At 43.1% G+C, this 19,821-nt stretch overlaps 1 protein-coding gene across 3 annotated transcripts in view; it reads left to right on the top strand.

Moving 5' to 3' along the window:
- The window catches only part of cnksr3 (cnksr family member 3), a 160,411-nt gene that overhangs the window by 99,737 nt on the left and 40,853 nt on the right, over window positions 1–19,821 (top strand). The window lies entirely within an intron of this gene.

Below are 19,821 nucleotides of genomic sequence, written 5' to 3'. Positions count from 1 at the left end.
CCTCGGACAAGGGGTGTGGGTTTGGCTAGTCGTCATGTTTATACATTAACTGTTCCTTAGGATTGTACTAGGCATGGGAGTTGAGATAAGATGATTGTTGCTGAAACAGAATGTACTTTTCTGTCTCGCACTGTGGACTGCACTATCCGCTGCAAGGCCAATGGTGAGATAGATATGTAAACGAAGGATTGAAATAATGCTGTATCCCATTCGTTTAGGGCAAATGCTCAACTGCAGTATCATTGGTGTCTTTGAATGCAAATTAAGGATTGAAATTATTATTGTAAGACTATTGGTTACAGAATACTATAAATGCCACTGTTTTGCAGGAACTCTTTAGAACATTGCAGTGAGCCCCACTGTGGGCCGCGCTATGGCTGTTCTTGTGCACAAGTCAATAAAAGTCGGTTGCGAGTACTCCCCATGCCAAGTCTGTTTATTTTACAACAAAATGACCAGCAGTTCTAGTTGTAGCGTGCCAGTATAGTTGTCTGAATTTTCTCAAGCCTCAAACTTGGTCCATGCCCCACTCCACATACACCTCTTCCATGCCTCGCTTGTGCACTTAATTTAACATTGCCCACTACTTTTTCCCTTAGCGGAGGGGTCAATAACCAGGGGGCATAGATTTAAGGTAAGGGGCAGGAGGTTTAGAGGGGATTTGAGGGAAAATGTTTTCACCCAGAGGGTGGTAGGAATCTGGAACGCACTGCCCGAAGAGGTGGTAGAGGCAGGAACCCTCATAACATTTAAGTAGTATTTAGATGAGCACTTGAAATGCCATAGTATACAAGGCTACGGGCCAAGTGCTGGAAAATGGGATTAGAATAGTTAGGTGCTTGATGGTTGGCACAGACACGATGGGCTGAAGGGCCTGTTTCTGTGCTGTATAAGTATGACTCAGTGACAATGACCCCCACGCTCAACCGAACTGCAATGCAACATCTACCTTTGCCAACCCTAGCAGTGACCTCCACCCATACTCTCCACTCTACACTAAAATAAAAGCAAAATACTGCAGATGCTGGAAATCTGAAATAAAAACAAGAAATGCTGGGAATACTCAGCAGGTCTGGCAGCATCTGTGGAGGGAGAAGCAGAGTTAACGTTTCAGGTCAGTGACCCTTCTTCAGTTCTGAAGAAGGGTCACTGACCTGAAACGTTAACTCTGCTTTTTCCACAGATGCTGCCAAACCTGCTGAATATTTCCAGCATTTCTTGTTTTTATCTCCATTCTACATCTTGGCTGCACCAGGTATATGGCCCAACAACCTGCTTTGTGTGTCAGCACTCCTGTGAGAGTGTTGCTATTGTTAAGAAAAAAAAATCAAAATCATTAATTCCCAAACCACTTTAAATTTTAATTAAAAGTTAGAACTTGTGACTGGGTACAGCAGAAGAAAAATAACATAATAGATTAGTTATTGGTGGGAACATTTCTTAAAGCAGTTTCCGTTTTGTTTATAAGTTTAAGAAAATGGCCAGACATGTACAGTGGGAAAATATGACATAAGTGTAGAATACTCAGGAGGATAAAGGTGGCTTGGAACCTATGATTCCCAAAGCTATCCACCACTGGAGTTTTCCTTGTGCCTTTTCTGGTGTGTTGTAGACAAAATTAATAATAGATTGTTATGATTAGTCAGCAGTTTTTTAAAAATTCTTTCACAGGATGTGTGCATTTCTGGCTAGGCCAGCATTTATTGCCCATCCCTAATTGCCCTTAAGAAGGTGGTGGTGTGCTGCCATCTTGAACCACTGCAGTCCATGTGGTGGAGGTACACCCACAGTGCTGTAAGGAAGGGAGTTCCAGGATTTTGACCCAGTGACAGTGAAGGAACAGCAAGATGGTTCCAAGTCAGGATGGTTTGTTCCTTGGAGGGAAACTTGCAGGTGGTGATGTTCCTGTGCATCTCCTGCCTTGTCCTTCGAGGTGGTAGAGGTCGTGGATTTGGAAGGTGCTGTCGAATGAGCCTTGGTGAGTTGCTGTAGTGCATCTTGTAGATGGTACACACTGCTGCCACTGTGCATCGGTGATGGAGGGAGTGAATGTTGAAGGTGGTGGATGGGGTGCCAATCAAATGGGCTGCTTTGTCCTGGATGGTGTCGAGCTTCTTGAGTGTTGTTGGAGCTACACTCATACAGGCAGGTGAAGAGTATTCCACCGCACTTCTGACTTGTGCCTTGTAGATGGTGGACAGGCATTGGGGAGTAGGAGGTGCGTTACTCGGTACAGAATTCCCAGCCTCTGACCTGCTTTTGTAGTTACTGTACTTGTATGGCTGGTCCAGTTCAGTTTCTGGTCAATGGTAACGCCCGGCATGGTGATAGTGGGGAATTCAGCGATGGTAGTTCCATTGAATGTCAAGGGGTGATGGTTGGATTCTCTCTTGTTGGAGATGTTCATTGCCTGGCACTTGTGTGGGTGTTGTCTAGGTCTTGTTGCATATGAACACAGACTGCTTCAGTATCTGAGGCGTTGCGAATGATGCTGAACGTTGTGCAATCGTCAGTGAACATCCCTACTTGACCTTACGATGGAGGGCAGGTCTTTGATGAAGCAGCTGAAGATGGTTGGGCCTAGGACAGTACCCTGAGGAGCTCCTGTAGTGATGTCCAGAATATGAGATGATTGACCTTCAACAACTGCAACCATCTTTCTTTGCACTAGGTATGACTCCAACCAGCAGAGTGTTTCCCCCTGATTCCCATTGACTCCAGTTTTGCTTGGGCTCCTTGATTCCACACTCGGTCAAATGCTACCTTGATGTCAAGGGCAGTCACACTCGCCTCATCTCTTGAGTTCAGCTTTTGCCCATTTTTAGACCAAGGCTGTAATGAGGTCAGGAGCTGAACTCTTGTTATCATTGTATCATGAGACTGCCAGAATGGTAGAAAGTGAAGTAGATGAACTTTAGTCTTTTTTCATCTAGCAATTCTTGTGTTCCTACAGTAAAACAAGCATTTTTTGCAACATTTGCACAACTGAGTTGAGAATTTTTGATTTCCCAGAATTGTCAGTAGTTTGCTTTTAATCAGACCTGTGTGTGAAATGCTGATATTTTTCCATTTCCTGGTTGCCTGAGCATGAAAGAAGTTAACAGCTGTACTTACTTCCACACAATTAGTGTATGTTGACTGTATTTGGGAAAGATCCAAATCATATCCATCTGGAATTACAGCCACATAGACTGAAAGAATTTCAGGAATCTGTACTGTTTCCATTATTTTTGATGGGAATTGTGTTAGTGACTTTTACAAGGAAGGAATTTTAGTAACATGACCACAGTTTTTGTTTTAGGAGTACTCAATAAAGTGAGCTCAGTATGGAAAATTTGGGAAAACTATTCTTGTATTTTAGTCAAAGTTAGCAATTTGAATTAACAATTAACTAACATGTTCAGCCTCACTACACACAAGAATTGTTACCTTTTGTAGTGTGATCTGACAATTGAACTGAATGCTACTGAATGTAGGTGGCTTTAAGGGAGAAACACAGCTGAGGTAAATCTGGTACTCTCGATTAGTAACAAAGTGAAGGAGAGGGATAGCATTACACTTCCTTTCCATTCTTTATAGATGCATATCACAGAGGATTGAAGATTAGCAAGATAAGTACATTTAGTGGTTATCTGGTCTACAGAGGTTAATGGTTCATGCATTGGTTAAACCATGAAAATATTAGCCTATGGAATGTACTCGGGCACAGTCAAAGAATGGAGATTGTAATGTTAGGTTGATATTCTGGAATTTTACCAGGTAGCCCTAGGGATCAAGACGAAGCATTATCTTGGATATTTTACTTCCTCTGGAGATTTAAAACCTGATGCAGTAAATTATACATGGTTTTTGAAATGAGTGAACTTAATGGACTGGAATGCCTTTGTGTACTTCAAGAACTCCTACAGGTATGATGTCATGCATGGAATAATCTCTCACTTTTAATGTTGCAGAACTATTCACAGTTGTATCTGGGTGAATTTTGCATACTTAATAGAAGCAAATATCCCACTGGATTGGGGGAAGAGTGTGGTGGGGAGTGGCTGCACAGTCATATGTAGTTAGGGGGAGGGGAGGGAGTTCTCAACTTTGATTCCAGACTCCATGAAGCCTCGTGGCTGAGTCCTGAAGAATGCAGCTGCCAAACTGGGCTGGCAGCAGATAGAGAGACAACTAGTGTGAGGGAATAACTTATCTGACTTCATCCCCACCAATCTACCTGTCGCAGATGCATCTGTCGATGGCCACGTTGGTAGGAGTGAACACTATACTGTCCTCGTGAAGTGCAAGCTCTGTATTTACACAGAGGACATGCTCCATTGTGTCCAATAGCTTGGCACTACCACCATGTCAAGTAGGATAGATTAAGACTAGATCTAGTAATTCAAAACTGGGTATCTGAGGCACTGTGGGCCACCAACAGTAGCACTAGATGTCATCACAATATGTAACCACATGGCCTTCCATATTTTTCATTGAACCAAGTTGGTCAACTGGCTTGATAGCAATGAGGGGAGCAGAACATGCCAGGAGCAGCACCAGGCATACATGAAAATGAGGTGCCAACCTGGCAAAACTACAACACAGGATTACAGACATAGCAAACAGTGGATGCAGTGTGTCATAGACAGATAAAGAAGCCCACAACCAATGTATCAGGTCAAAGGTCTCCAGTCCTGCGAAATCCATTGTGAATGGTGGTGGGCAATTAAGCAACTAATAGGAGGTGGATGTTCCATGAGCATCCTGTTCTCAATGGTAGTGGAGTCAGGGCTGAACTGTTCGCAAGCATCTTCAGCTAGAAATGCTGAGTGGGAGATCCTTTTTAGCCTCCTTCAGAAGTCCCCGCCATCCATAACAAATGCCGGTTTTCAGCCAATTCAATTTGCTACAGATGACATCAAGAAACTTCTGACTACCTTGACTCGAAGGCTAAAATCCTGATATCCCAGTTTTAGTGCTGAAGACCTGTACTCCAGAACTAGCCACACCCTTGGCTAAGCTATTTAATACAGCTGTGACCCTGGGATTTACCCAACAGTGCAAAGTTGCCTGGGTATATGCTGTCCTGCATTTTGTAGACCAGTCCAAGCTGGTCAATTATCGACCCATCAGCCTACTCTCAATTATCAGCAAAGTGATCAAAGGAGTCATCAGCAGTGTTCTCGAGCAGCATAAAGGAAGATGAATGTGGTTGTTGGAGGCCATCGTCACTACCTTCAGCAGCTCAATCCACGACCTCTCTCTATTATAAGGTCAGAAGCGGAGCTGTTCACTGATGATTGTGGTGATGAGCTCCATTCTAATTTCCTCAGATTATTAAGCATGCAGAAAGACCTGGGCCATATTCAAGGATGGGTTGATAAGTGACAAATAACATGCATTTCACACAAGTGTCAGACAATGATCTTCAACAAGAGAGATCATGACCACCTGCCATTGATATTCAGTGCCATTGTCGAGTCTCCCACTATCAATGTCCTGTGAATCACAATCAGCTTCCCGTCCAAGTCAGGCACCTGCTGACTTGGACATATAGCACCGATCCTTCATTGTTGCTGAGTCAAAATCCTGGAACTCGCTACCCTTTGCATTGTGGGAGCACCTTCACCACATGAACTGCAGCCTGATGCAAATGACTAAAAGGGATTGTTATATAAAGATCTCATCTTTAAGAAAATTTCCTCAGGGGCTTGTTTAATTTATCTTGTCTAAAATAGTGTGCTCATTAAATTTGATGGGATGGGACACATTGAATCCTTTCATCCATCAGCTAAGCATTTTCGTTTTGATCAGGGAGAGGGAACAAACCATTCTTCACGTAGCAAGTGCCAAGTTGAACATCAAGTTCGAGCTCTGCTAGTGTATATTTGAAAACTTTGTTCTGTAGGTCACTGTTGTGCTGAAAAGAATTTACACCCATTATTGGTGATTAGTAAAAGTTTAGCTGACATGCTTACGAGCAGTTCACTATTAGTTTTCCTTTGCCTCAAATGCAAATAGACAAACTCTGTTACAGAACAGAAGACCAACATGCTTGGCAGGAATACTTGGCTCTCAAATGTTAAAATTATAGGAAGAATTCTTGGACACAACATTGATCTTGTGCATTGTAACCATGGATATTGAGTGCATCATAAACCTGGACAAAAGGTAGTTTAATATCTAATCCCTAGTAACACATGTTTGTTATGAAGGAACCAGTCTGGGCTTGCCAATTATGACATAAGGAAAGAATTCTTGCAATATTTTGTTTTTTTTGTATTTGAGAAGCAGATTTTAAATGTTCACTTCGAATTCATTTAGAACTGTACTCTCAAATTCCCAAATGTCTAGCCTTTAGCCCTTTGTTCACCAAGACATTTCTGCAGCTACTGATCTGCTCAACCACATCTTCACCTCCACCCTCAATGCCCTCGTCCCCATTACAACCATTACACGCTGTCATCCTGGCCGTTCCCCCAGTACAGCCCTCGTCTCTGCTCCCTTAAGTCCAAGGGAGGCACACTTGAATGGTTATGGCGGACAACTAGTTTAGCCATTCAAAGTCAGATCTGGCTGGATGACATAAAGCTTTATCAGCAAAAACTGTCTGAAAAAACTGCTCACTGTTCCAGGATCATCCTGGAATGCAAAGGTAACCCCTGGCTTATTTTCTGTACTGCAAGCTGTCTTCCTAAACTCCTGTCCTCTTTCCACTCCACCCTTGGCTCCAGCAAGTGCAAGGACCTCATGGATTTCTTTGTCACCAAGATTGAGAGCATCCGATCAGTTGCCTCTCTTATCTAGCCCACCAGGCCAAACGTCCACTAAGGCTACCCCTTGCTATAGCCCTGAACTTGCTTCCTTTTCTAATTTCTCTCCTATCTCCCCTCATGCCCTCTTCAGGTTGATCTTGCTCATGAGATCCAGCTCCTGTTCTCTCAACCCTATTCCCACTAAAATATTGACGCCCAACTTCCCTTCCTGGCTCTGATGTTAGCTGACGTTGTTCACGGTTCTTTCTCCTCAGGTTCTCGCTCACTCTCTCTCTCGCTCTCACCTTCAAATCTGCCGTCATTGCCGCTCTCCTTCAGCCCTTGACCCCCCCACCCCCCTCATCCTGCAAACTAGCGGCCCCGAATGTGCTGTTGCCTCTCAAATGCCTGCCCATCTTTCCCAAAACTCCATTGTTTGAATCTGTCTAATCAGGTTTCCGCCCCTGCTGCACTTCAGAAACTACCCTTACGAAGTCACACATGACATCCTATGTGACTGTGACAAAGGTAAACTATTGCCCGCTTGTCCTTCTCAAACTGTCTATAGTCTCTGACACAGTTGCACAGTTGATCATACCATTCTCCACTGTCAGCCAGCCTGGTTCCATTTTTATCAATCTAATCATAGCCAGAAAGTCCCTATCAATGACTTCTCCTATGATTAACCTCTGGAGTCCACCAATAATCTGACCTTGGCCGCCTCCTCTTTCTCATGTACATGCTGCTTGTCGGCGAAATCATCCGAACATGCAACATCAGTTTCCACGTGTATTCTGATGACACCCAGCTCTACCTCACCACCACCTCTCCCAACCCTTCGACTGTCTCTAAATTGTCAGACTGCTAATCAAACATGCAGTACTGGTTGAGAAGACATTTCCTCCAATTAAATACTGGGAAGACCGAAGCCATTGTCTTTGGTTCCCACTACAAACTTTGCTCCTTCGCCACTGATTCCGTCCCTCTATTTCCAGCAACTGTCTGAGGCTGAACCAGACTGCTCACAACCTCAATGTCGCAATTGACCCCAAAATGAGATTTCAGCCACATATCTGTGCTGTCAGCTATGGCTCATTTGGTAGCATTCTCTCTTTTTGAGTCACAAGGTTCAAGTCCCACTCAGGGTTTGAGCACAAAAATCAAGGCTGAAACTCTGGTGCTGTACTGAGGGAGTGCTGCACTGTTGGAGGTGCCGTCTTTTGGATGAGACATTGAACGGAGTCCCCGTCTGCTTGCCTGGGTGCATGTAAATGACCACATAGCACTATTTCGGCGAACAGTAGGGAAGATATCCTTGGTGTCCTGGCCAATATTTAACCTTCAATCAACATCACAAAAACAGATTATCTGGCTATTCTCACATTGCTGTTTGTGAGTTTGCTGTATGCAAATTGGCTGCCTCATTTCCAACATTACAACAGTGACGACTGTGAGGAAAAACCACACCTGCCAAGAATGAGATATATTAATTTTGTCGTTTGGAACATTAGTTTTAAACCATTACTTGACGGAAAACATGGCTGCACCTGTATTCTAAAAAGACAGTGGCTGGAAATATTTGCATTCTAAAAAACAGTTGCCTGGAGGAGACAATGGAACTGCTCCCTGATTCAATTAACCAAAGTGAGTTCGATCAAAAGACATTGAATGTGTGAAAGTCAGCATTCCAGCCCCTGACTGTGGATGTCTACTAAAATTGAAAGAATTCACAAAACTTGATCGGGCAGGTTGTTCCAAAAAAGGTGCTAGTCACATGACTGGCCTGCTGGCCCAGGTTTGGTTTGAGTTGTGCCACACAAAAAAAAACAGACTGCAACTGAACCTGGAGAGAGAGCATCACTCACTCACACGAAACGCAGAGACTGCAACTACAAGTAGACAGTCTCTCTCTCTCCCTCTCGCGCAAAGACAGGGTCCCACAGAAGAAACTAAGCCTCAGGACAGAAAACCATCAAAACAAGTTTGAAAGTGTGCACTGGGCCCCAATGAGACGGCAAGATTTAACTGCAACAAAAACTTTACATCGAACTCAATAAATAGGAAATGAACTCTGGCTATTGCTTCAAACCTTTCCCCTTAATTCTTTCTCCTTTTCTGTCTCTATCTGCGTGTGTGTTTATCACGTATGCATGCTAGCATGGTCACATCCCGTATTTTAGTAGTTTTAACCGAATTAGAGTTTAAGGGTAATAAACTTAGACCTTTATTGTTGAAATCAACCAGACAGGTTTTCTTAGATTTATTTGCCATTACAATTGGAGAGCAGTGAACAAGGATTCACTGAGGGGAAGCTAAAAAGTGTTTTAACAATCAAACCCTGTTACGGTCAAACCAGGAAAAGGCTCAGAGGGAACCACCAGACCCTTTTCTCACCTGGTCGTAACTCGATACTTCAAAAGTACTTAATTGACTGGAAAGTGCTTTGAAACGTCCGGTGGTCATGAAAGGTGCTATGTAAATGCAAGTTTTGCTTACTTTCTCACTAAAACTGCCTATTTCCACCTCCGTAACATTACTCATCTCTGCCCCATCTCAGCTCATCTACTGCTGAAACCCTCATTGATGCCTTTGTTACCTCCAGACTTGACTCTTCCAACACAGTCCTGCACAGCTTCCCCTATATTCTACCTTCCATAAATTTGAGGTCATCCAAAACTCTGTTGCATGTGTCCGAACTTGCACCAAATGCCATTCGCTCATCATGTCAATGCTTGCTGACCTACACTGGTTCCCGGTTAAATAATGCCTCGATTTTAAAATTCTCAATCTTTTCAAATCCCTCCTTAGCCTGGCCCCTCCTTATCTCTAATTTCCTCCAGCTCTACAATACTCTGAGATATCTGCATGCCTCTAATTTCCACTTATTGAGCATCCCTGGTTTTAATTGCTCCACCGTCCCTTAAGCTGCCAAGGCCCTACCCTCCTGAATTCACCTCTCTGCCTCTCTACCTCGTTTTCCTGCATTTAAGGCACTCCTTAAAACGTACCTCTTTAACCAAGCATTTGGTCATCTGCCCTGATAGCTCCTTATGTGGCTCATTGTCATATTTTGTTTTATAATGCTTCTTGGGCTGTTTTAATACGTTAAAGGTGCTATATAAATACAAGTTGTTCTAATTAAGGCCTCAGAGCAGTGTATATAATGTACCAATGAATCCAATATAACTTTCTTCATAAATTGCAACTTCAATACAATACAGATGTTGGGTTGATAAGGCAAGTGAGAACCAGGCTGAACATAGACAATTCAGAGGGGAAGTGAGAATGGAGAAATGAGAGAAGCAAAGAGGGAGTATGAGAAGAGACTGGCAGTTAACCGAAAGAGAATCCAAAAGTCATCTTTAGGCATATCACAGAATTGTTGCAATGCAGAAGGAGGCCATTCGGCCCGTCGTGTCCACTCCGGATCTCTAAGAGCAATTCACTCAGTTCCATTCCCCCACCTTCTCCTCATAACTCTGCACATTTTCCTTTTCATATAACTGTCTAATTCCCTTTTGAATGCTTCAATTGAACCTGCCTCCACCATACACTAAGGCAGTGCATTCCAGACCATAACCACTGGCTGCGTGAAAAATCTTTTCCTCATATCACTCTTGATTCCTTACCAAATACTTCAAATCTGCGCCACATCATTTATTAGTCCTTTCACGAGTGGGAACAGTTTCTCTCTATCTACTCTGTCCAGACCCCTCCTGATTTTGAATACCTCTATCAAATCACCTCTCAGCCTTCTCTTCAAGGAAAACAGTCCTAACTTCTCCAATCTATCTTTATAACTGAAGCTCCTAATCCCTGGACCCATTCTTGTGAATCTTTTCTGTACTCTCTCCAATGTCCTCGCGTCTTTCCTCAAGTGCGGCTCCCAGAGCTGGATGCAATTCTCCAGCTGAGGCCGAACTAGTGTCTTATACAAGTTCAACATAACTTCCTTGCTCTTGTACTCTATGCCCCTCTTAAGAAAGCCCAGGATACTGTATGTTTTATTAACCGCTCTCTCGACCTGTCCTGCCACCTTCAATGACTTATGCACATATACACTCAGGTCCCTCTGTTCCTGCATCCCCTTTAGAATTGTACCCTTTATTCTATATTATATCTCCATGTTCTTCCTACCAAAATGAACCACTTCACATTTCTCTGCATTGAACTTCATCTGCCACCATTTTGACCATTCCACCAACTTGTCTATGTCCTTTTTGGAGTTCTACACTATCCTCCTCACAGTTCACAATGTTTCCAAGTTTCGTATCATCTGCAAACTTTGAAATTCCGCTCTGTACACCAAGGTCTAGGTGATTAATATATATCAGGAGAAGCAAGGTTCGCAGCACTGACCCCTGGGGAACTCCACTACAAACCTTCCTCCAGCCTGAAAAACATCCATTAACCACTACCCTTTGTTTCCTGTCATACAGCCAATTTCGCATCACTTTTATTCCACGTGCAAGAAGTTTGCTCAAAGGTCTGTTGTGTAGCACTGTATCAAACACCTTTTGAAAGTCACAACAAAAACAAGAAATGCTGGAATCACTCAGCAGGTCTGGCAGCATCTGTGGAAAGAGAAGCAGAGTTAACGTTTCGGGTCAGTGACCCTTCTTCGGAACTGACACAAATATTAGAAAAATCACAGATTATAAGCAAGTGAGGTGGGGGTGGGGCAAGAGATAACAAAGGTCCATGTACACCACATTAATAGCATTGCCCTCAACAACCCCCTCTGTTACCACCTCAAAAAACTCCAAGTCAGTTAAAAATTATTTTCCCCTAAGAAATCCATGATGGCTTTCCTTAATTAACCCACATTTGTCCGTGTGACTATTAATTTTTTTTTCCTAGATGTTTCCCCACCCCTGAAGTTAAACTGACTGGCCTGTAGTTGCTGGGCTTATCTTTACACCCTTTTTTGAACAAGGGTGTATTGTTTACAATTCTGCAGTCCTCTGACATCACCCCCGAGTTTAAGGAAGACTAAAAAATGATGGCCAGTGCCTCTGCAATTTCCACTCTCACTTTCCCTCGTATCGTTCAATGCATCTCATCTGGTCCTGGTGCTTTATCCACTTTAAGTACAGTCTATCTAATACATACTCTTTATCAGTTTTAAACCCCTCTAGTGTCTGAAATACCTCCTCTTTCACCATTGTGTAGGTTGCATCTCCTTCCTTGGTAAAGACAGATGCAAAGTATTCATTTAATACCTCAGCTATGCCCTCTGCCTCCATGTGTAAATCCCCTTTATGGTCCCTAATTGGCCCCACTCCTCCTCTTACCATCTTTTTACGATTTATATGTCTATAGAAAACTTTGAGATTTCCTTTAATGCTAGCTGCCAGTCTCTTTTCATGCTCTCTCTTTGCTTCTCTTATTTGCTTTTTCACTTCTCCACTGGGCCTTCTATATTCAGCCTGGTTCTCAATAGTATTTTCTATCTGGCATCTGTCATAAGCACACTTTCTCTTTACCTTAATCTCTACCTCTTTTGTCATCCAGGGAGCTTTGGATTTGTTTTCCTTAACCTTTCCCCTTCGAGGAAACTTACCTTGTTTGTGCCCGAACGATCTCCGCTCTAATGGTAGTCCATTGTTCAGCTGCCGGTTTTCCGGTCAACTTTTGACTCCAATTTATTCGCCCCAGCTCCATTATTAACCCATTGAAGTTGGCTTTCCCCCAGTTAATTATACTTACTCTGGATTGCTTTTTGTCCTTTTTTCCATAGCCAGCCTAAACCTCATGATACAATGACCACTATCCCCTAAATGCTCTCCTACTGACACTTGATCCACATGGCCTACCTCATTCCCAAGAACCAGGTCTAGCAGTGCCTCCTTTCTCATTTGGACTAGCAACATACTGCTGTAGAAATTTTTTCTGAACACACGCTAGGAACTCTTGTCCCTCACTGTCCTTTACACTACTACTATCCCAGTCTATGTTTTGCTACTTCAAATCCCCCATTATAACTACCCGATAATTTTTTCACCTCTCTTTAATTTTCTTACAAATTTGTTCCTCCACGTCCTTCCCACTTGCTGGTGGTCTATAGACAACATCGAGCAATGTAACTGCACATTTTTTGTTCCTTAGCTCTAGCCAAATTGATTCTGTCCTCGACCCCTCTGGGACATCCTTTTTCTCCAGCACTGCATTGCTCTCCTTAATCAATACTGCCACCTCTCCCCCTTTTTCTTTCCCTTTCCTGAACACCTTGTATCCAGGAATAGCTAACTCCCAGTCCTTCCCCTTTTTGAGCCAGGTCTCTGTTATAGCCACAACATCATATTTTCACCTATGCCTATACCTCACCTTTTTAACCACACACTGTGCATTCACATACATGCCCATTAATCCTGTTTTAGACGTTATTACTTTCTCCTTTATTGTGGCCCCACCTAATAACTTACTGTTCCCTACTCTTGTGCTATCTATCTCCTCCAATATTGTGTGCATCTTGGTATTCCTCTCTGATATTTGCTTCAGGTTCCCATCCCCCTGCCAATCTAGTTTAAACCCTCCAGAACAGCACTAGCAAATCTCCCTGCGAGGATATCAGTCCCAGTCCTGCGAAGATGCAATCCATCCATCTTGAACAGGTCCCACTTGCCCCAGAACTGGTCGCAATGCCTCAGAAATCTGCTGCCCTCCTTCCTACACCAGTTCTCTAGCCACGTGTTTAATTGCTCAATTCTCCTATTCCTATGCTCACATGCAATTCTGAGATTACTGCTTTTCAGGTCCTGCTTTTTAATTTCCTTCCTAGCTCCCTAAAATCCCCCTTCCTACCTTTGTCATTGGTGCCAACGTGGACCATAAGTTCTGGTTGTTTACCCTCCCCCAGAAGAATGTCCTGGAGCCGTTCCATGACATCCTTGATCCTGGCACCAGGGAGGCAACATACCATCCTGGAGTCCCGTCTACGGTCTCGGAAACGTCTGTCTGTTACCCTAACTAATGATTTCCCTATCACTACTGCTCTTCTACTCTTCTTCCTCCCCTCCTGTGCAGCTGAGCCACTTGTGGTGCCACAAACTTGGCTTTGAGTGCACTCCTCTGAGGAACCATCACCCTCACCAGTATCCAAAAGGGAAAACTGATTAGCAAATGAGATCGTCTCTGGGGACTCCTGCGCTATCTGCCTGGTTCTCTTAGACTGCCTGGCGGTCACCCATTCCCTATCTGCCTGCATGCTCGTGCTCCAGCTGATCGGGGACCTAGTTACCTCATCTGTGCTGAAAAGCTTCCATTTTAGGTAGATACTGTACTGTTGTTGCATATTGCCATCTCCCTTGACAAAGTCCTTTCCATCAGGTCATGGTGTGATCACCTCCCTAAATGTGCTATCCATGTAGTTCTCTGCCTCGCGGATGCACCACAGTGACTCCAGCAGCCGCTTGAGTTCCAACACCTGGAGCTCAGGCATCTGCAGCCGGTGACACTTCCTGCAGATATGTTTGTCCAGGACACATGGTGCGTCCATGACTTTCCACATGCCACGGACTGTACATTCCACTTGGTCGAGCTGCCACGTCATACCTTAACTTTACAGACTATTATAATTAGAATAGCTTACCAGTTAATCACCAACCAGCTCCTTCCACTGCACTGAAGCAAGAATCAAATACTGGAGGGTTTTTAAAAAGTAGAAAAAAAGGAGCACCACCTGCCCCTTCACCGAACTCACCACTCACCAAACTCGTATCTCCACATTCAGCCTGCGGTCCATGTTATATAAATAATAAAAGGGTGGGAAATGGTGGGTGGGGCTAATTAGGGACCAGAAAGGAGATTTATGCATGGAGACAGAGGGCATAGTTGTTGTACGAAATGATTACTTTGCATCTATCTTTACCAAGGAAGAAGATGCTTTCAAAATCATTGTGAAGGAGGAGATAGTTGAGACACTGGATGGCCTAAGATTTGATTAAGTGGAGGTGTTAGAAAGGCTGGCTGTCCTTAAAGTTCATAAGTCACCAGGGCTGGATTAGATGCATATGAGGATTCTGAGGGAGGTCAGGGTAGAAATTGCAGAGGTACAGGCCATAATCTTCCAATCCTCCTTAGATACAGAGGTGGTGCCAGAGGACTGGAGCATTGCAAATGTTGCAGCCTTGTTCAAAAAAGGGTGTAAGGATAATCCCAACAACTGTAGGCCAGTCAGTTTAACCTCCATGGTGAGAAAGCTTTTAGAAATAATAATTTGGGACAAAGTTAACAGTCACTTGGACAAATGCAGGTTAATTAAGGAAAGGCAGCATGTATTTGTTGAGGGCAAATCATGTTTGACTAACTTGATTGAGTTAATTGATGAGATAACCGAGAGGATTGACAAGGGTAATGTGGTTGATGTGGTGTATCTGCACTTCTAAAAGGCGTTTGATAAAGTGCCACATAACAGGCTTGTCAGCAAAGTTAAAGCCCATGGAATAAAAGGGATAATGGTGGCATGGATACAAAGTAGGCTGAGTTACAGGAAACCGGGATTAGTGATGAATGATTGTTCCTCAGACTGGAGGAAGATATATAGTGGGTTTCCCCAGGGATCAGTATTGGACCACTGCCTTTCTTGATCTGTATTAATTACCTGGACTTTGTGCCGAGCACAATTTTAAAATTTGCAGATGACGCAAAACTTGGCAGTAGTGTGAACTGAGAAGGATAGTAATCAATTTCAAAAGGCTGGTGGAATGGGCAACATATGGCAGATAAATGTAATGCGGAGAAATGTGGAGTAATAATTTTGGGAGGAAGAACGAAGAGAGGCAATATAAGTTAAAGTATAAGTATGATTCTAAAGGGGGTATAGCAGCAGAGGGACCAGGAAGTACGTATGCACAAATCATTTGAAGGTAGCTTGAGAAAGTGGTTAATGGGCATACAGGATCCTGGGCTTTATAAACAGAGGCAAAGAGAACAAAAGCTAGAAGGTTATAGTGAACCTTTATAAAACATTAGTTCAGCCTGAACTGGAGTATTGTGTCCAGCTCTGGGCACAACACTTTAGGAAGAATGTGTAGGCATTAAAGAGGGTACAGAAAACATTTACGAGAATGTTTCCAGGGATGAGGGACTTGAGAGGTAATTTGACAGATGTTCAAAATTGTGAGGGTTATGGAGAGAGTAGATAGGGAAACATTGTGCCCATTGGCAGAACGGCTGAGAACCAGAGGACACCGATTTAAGGTGAATGACCAAAAAAAGCATTGCCGACATGAGGACAAACATTTTTACACAGCAAATGGTTAGCGCTGCCTCAGAGTGTGGTGCAAGCAGATTCAATCATGGCTTTCAAAAGGGACTTGGATAATTATCTGAAGAGAAAGAATTTGCAGGGCTATGGGGAAAAGACTGGTGTGTGGGACCAGCTGAGTTGCTCTTGCAGAGAGCTGGCATGGACATGAAAGGCTGAAGGGCCTCCTGTGCTGTTAGCATTTTATGATTCTATGTCCTTGCTAGGCCTAAGGGTACGTAGCTGTCACAAATTTCAAAATAAATCAAGTGCTGAGCTGAACACCTAGGTGGAGTGGAGGACAGATTGGGAAAGTAAGAACATTAAGTGTGGGTGTGGTGACAGGGCTGAAACAACTGAATGAAGGTTCTGAAAAGTTGTCATAACTACCACAGGTAAATAAGCAATGGAAACTGAGGAATAAAAGCTTAATGTTCAATTATGTATTCATGCTTAAATATTTTGCTATATAGTTAAGGAGCTACTAAACGTTAAAAAAATTACATAAAAGGCAAGGGCAAAAACCAAATTAGTAAATAGATGTAATAGGCTACATATACTGACCTGAAAGAAGTAACTAATGGGAAAACTAAATTCAATCCATTTGATCATAATTTAATATTAATGATGAAAATGAAAAAATAACTTGTAAAATAATTAAATGTAGAGAAGATAACGACATTATGGGAATTTGTGGATGTAGCCTGCTCCAGCTGATGGCACCTATGGGAAATGACCGTCTTGAATCACTTCCAGTTCAGTCATTGAGCTGAAGTGTGAATTAGAGACACTCTTGACATATAAGGAAGTAGGAAGAATGCTTGGATAGTTTACTTCAGTCACACTACATGGAGAGATGCAGGTACAGAACAAGCAGTGTGTGCTTGACACGTCAGGGTAGGGGAAACCACAGAAACTGGCCCTGCCCAACAAGCACAATGTACTTGCTACTGGTGGGGAAGAAGGCTGTGGGGGTGGGGTGGAGGCACGGGACAGAATGCTAACCAAGGCACCATGGAGCAAAGAGGACATCCAAAGGGATGAACAGAATAGAAAGGTTACAGTTATGGGGGCTTTGATAATTTGGGATGTAGAGCAACGTTCCCTCTGAGGTGCAGAACTTAGTGTGCAGGAGGCAAACGGTCCATATATAAGGAGCTGTCTCTTTAACATGTGTGTGTGGCCACATGATAGTCTTAAAGGGACTGCACAGTGCAACCAGTGGGCCGTGCACAGCAAAGGGAAATTAGAGGGAACACCGGTGTAGAGAGTATCTTTTTCTCATGATTGAGAATTCAGGAGTGTGTGCCGCCTACCCGGGACCAGGCTAAGGGATATCTTGGATTAGCTGATAAGGATCTTGGAAAGTGTTGGAGTGGGGTGGTGGGAAGAACCAGATATTAGGTTTGAGAGGGAGAAGCAAGAAGCACAGACCAAGGTTTTAAAATTAAGAAAGGCAAACTTCAACGAGATGAAGAATAAATTGACAATAATAAACTGGTCTGAGCAGCTAATGGGTAAAGCTGCAAGCAAATGGTTGGGAAGTTTTCAAGGAAGTTTTTGGTACAGTACAAAATCAGTACATAACCCTAAAAGGCAAAATTTCTATTTGTGCAGTTAAGCAACTTTGGTCAGCATGCTAGGTAAGAGACGGTTAAAAGTAAGGCTTATACAAATGTAAGGTAAAGTGGAAATCCAGTAGAGTGGTGAACTATTAAGAGGTGCAGAAACAGAGTATGAACTTAAACTTGTAAGCGGTATTGAAGCTAACAGTAATATTTGAGAGTGATGAGGGGGAATGTGGGTCCATAGGAGGTACTAAACAGAGTAGGGATGAATGGGTATGTACTCAAATTGACAGCATGTGACTAGTAGTGTCCCTTTGGGATATGTACTGGGGGCTCCCATATCAATGACTTAGATGAAGGAATAGAGAACCATATATCTGTGTGCTAATGACACCAAGTCCGGTGGCACAGTAAGTAGTGTAGATGGGAGCAGAAAGTTGTAAAGGAACATTTACAGATTGAGTGGGTAAAACTGTGGCAGATGGAGTTTGTTAGGAAATATGTAGTCATTCACTTTGGACCTAAAAGAAAGAAAGATCTGAGTGTTTTCTAAATAGCGAGAAACTGGAAACTGAAGGAGGGAAGAGATTGAGATTCATGTATAGAAATCACTAAAAACTAATGGACAAGTCCAAAAATATTTTTAAAAGCTAATTGAATGTTTTAGCCTTTATCTCAAAGGGGCTGGAATACAAAGATGTGTAATTTATGCTACTTTTTATATAAAGCTGTGGTTAGACTGCATCTGGAGTACAGCATTCAGTTCTGGGCACTGCACCTCTGGTATATTGGCTTTGGAAGTGGTGTAGTGCATATTCACCAGATTGATGTCCGCCAGAGCTGGCGGGCAGCCATAAAGGCGGTGCTAAAGTGTGGCGAGTCGAAGAGACTTAGCAGTTGGCAGGAAAAAAGACAGAAGCGCAAGGGGAGAGCCAACTGTGTAACAGCCCCGACAAACAAATTTTTCTGCAGCACCTGTGGAAGAGCCTGTCACTCTAGAATTGGCCTTTATAGCCACTCCAGGCGCTGCTCCACACACCACTGACCACCTCCAGGCCCTTGCCCATTGTCTCTCGAGATAAGGAGGCCAAAGAAGATGATGCTGGTGTTAAAAGGGTTAAATTTAAGACACGTTGCATAGACTAGGCTTGTATTGCCCTCAGCATAGAAGTCTAAGGAGTGATCTAATGAAGATGTTTAGATGATTAGAGGATTTGATACAGTAGACAAACTATTTCATCAAGTATGGGGAATGAGTTTGGGGGGGTATAATAAAATTAGAACTAAGCCATTCAGTGGTGAAATCAGGAAGCACAATTTTACATAGGGTAGTGAAAATCTGGAATTCTCTCCACCAAAAGCCTGTGGATGTTGAGTCAATTGAAAATTTTTAAGGCTGAAATCGACTGATTTGTGTTAGCTACCAAGGGAATCAAGAAATATGGGCATAGGATGGGTAGGTGGAAGATCAGCCATAATAAGGAATGATGGAGCAGGCATGAGCTACTCCTGCTCCTATTTCTTGTGTTCTGTTGGGATTTCAAGGGCTATGCATCAAAGCCATGTCAATGAAATTGAGGTACAGGTTAGCCATGCTCAAAATGAATGGTGGAACAGGCTCCATGGGCTAAATGAACCATTCCTCTTCCTATAATTGGCATTTTGTTTCAGCAGACTATACTGTCCATTCAGAAATACCTTGTAGGATGATTTAAATTGATCTGGCGCTTGTTCAGAATGAAAATCTGAAGAGGTATTTCTCCGTTGGTTAACTTAGCCCTGGTAAAAGCCCAGACCAATTTAGTGACAACACCCTACAGGAGAAAAGATTAATACTTGACGAAGCATTAAATTCAAGGCCAGAATTCATGGTCAGCTAAAGACAGGATAGATTTGGCGAAAAATTCGGGAATATCATCTGAAAAGTTGTTGCTAGATCAAGTCTACAGCTGTAACATGACAAGCTTAGTTTACAAAATGCTATAGAACAAGAGGCTTGAACATCCCAAACAACTGCACCAACATGCAACCATAGTAAAAGTGTTTTTGAATTCAAGCCTGTGGGTGCATACCTTTTAAATAACTGTTACTTTCAGTTAAAGTTTTGAGCTCTCCTTCCCACCCCACCCCCCGGTTTAAGGAACCCAAGCTCTCTTTCTGTCCATTTAATGGTAGCATTCTCACCTCTGAGTCATTTGGTGCAGGGTTTGAAACCCACTGCAAACAGTCCCAGCATTGGAAACTGAAGCTCCAGCTCTGAATTTTGCAT

The sequence above is a fragment of the Heterodontus francisci genome, chromosome 13 (genome assembly GCF_036365525.1).
Source record: "Heterodontus francisci isolate sHetFra1 chromosome 13, sHetFra1.hap1, whole genome shotgun sequence".
In the NCBI taxonomy this organism is placed as follows: domain Eukaryota; kingdom Metazoa; phylum Chordata; class Chondrichthyes; order Heterodontiformes; family Heterodontidae; genus Heterodontus; species Heterodontus francisci.
This window is presented reverse-complemented; position numbering and strand designations above follow the sequence as displayed.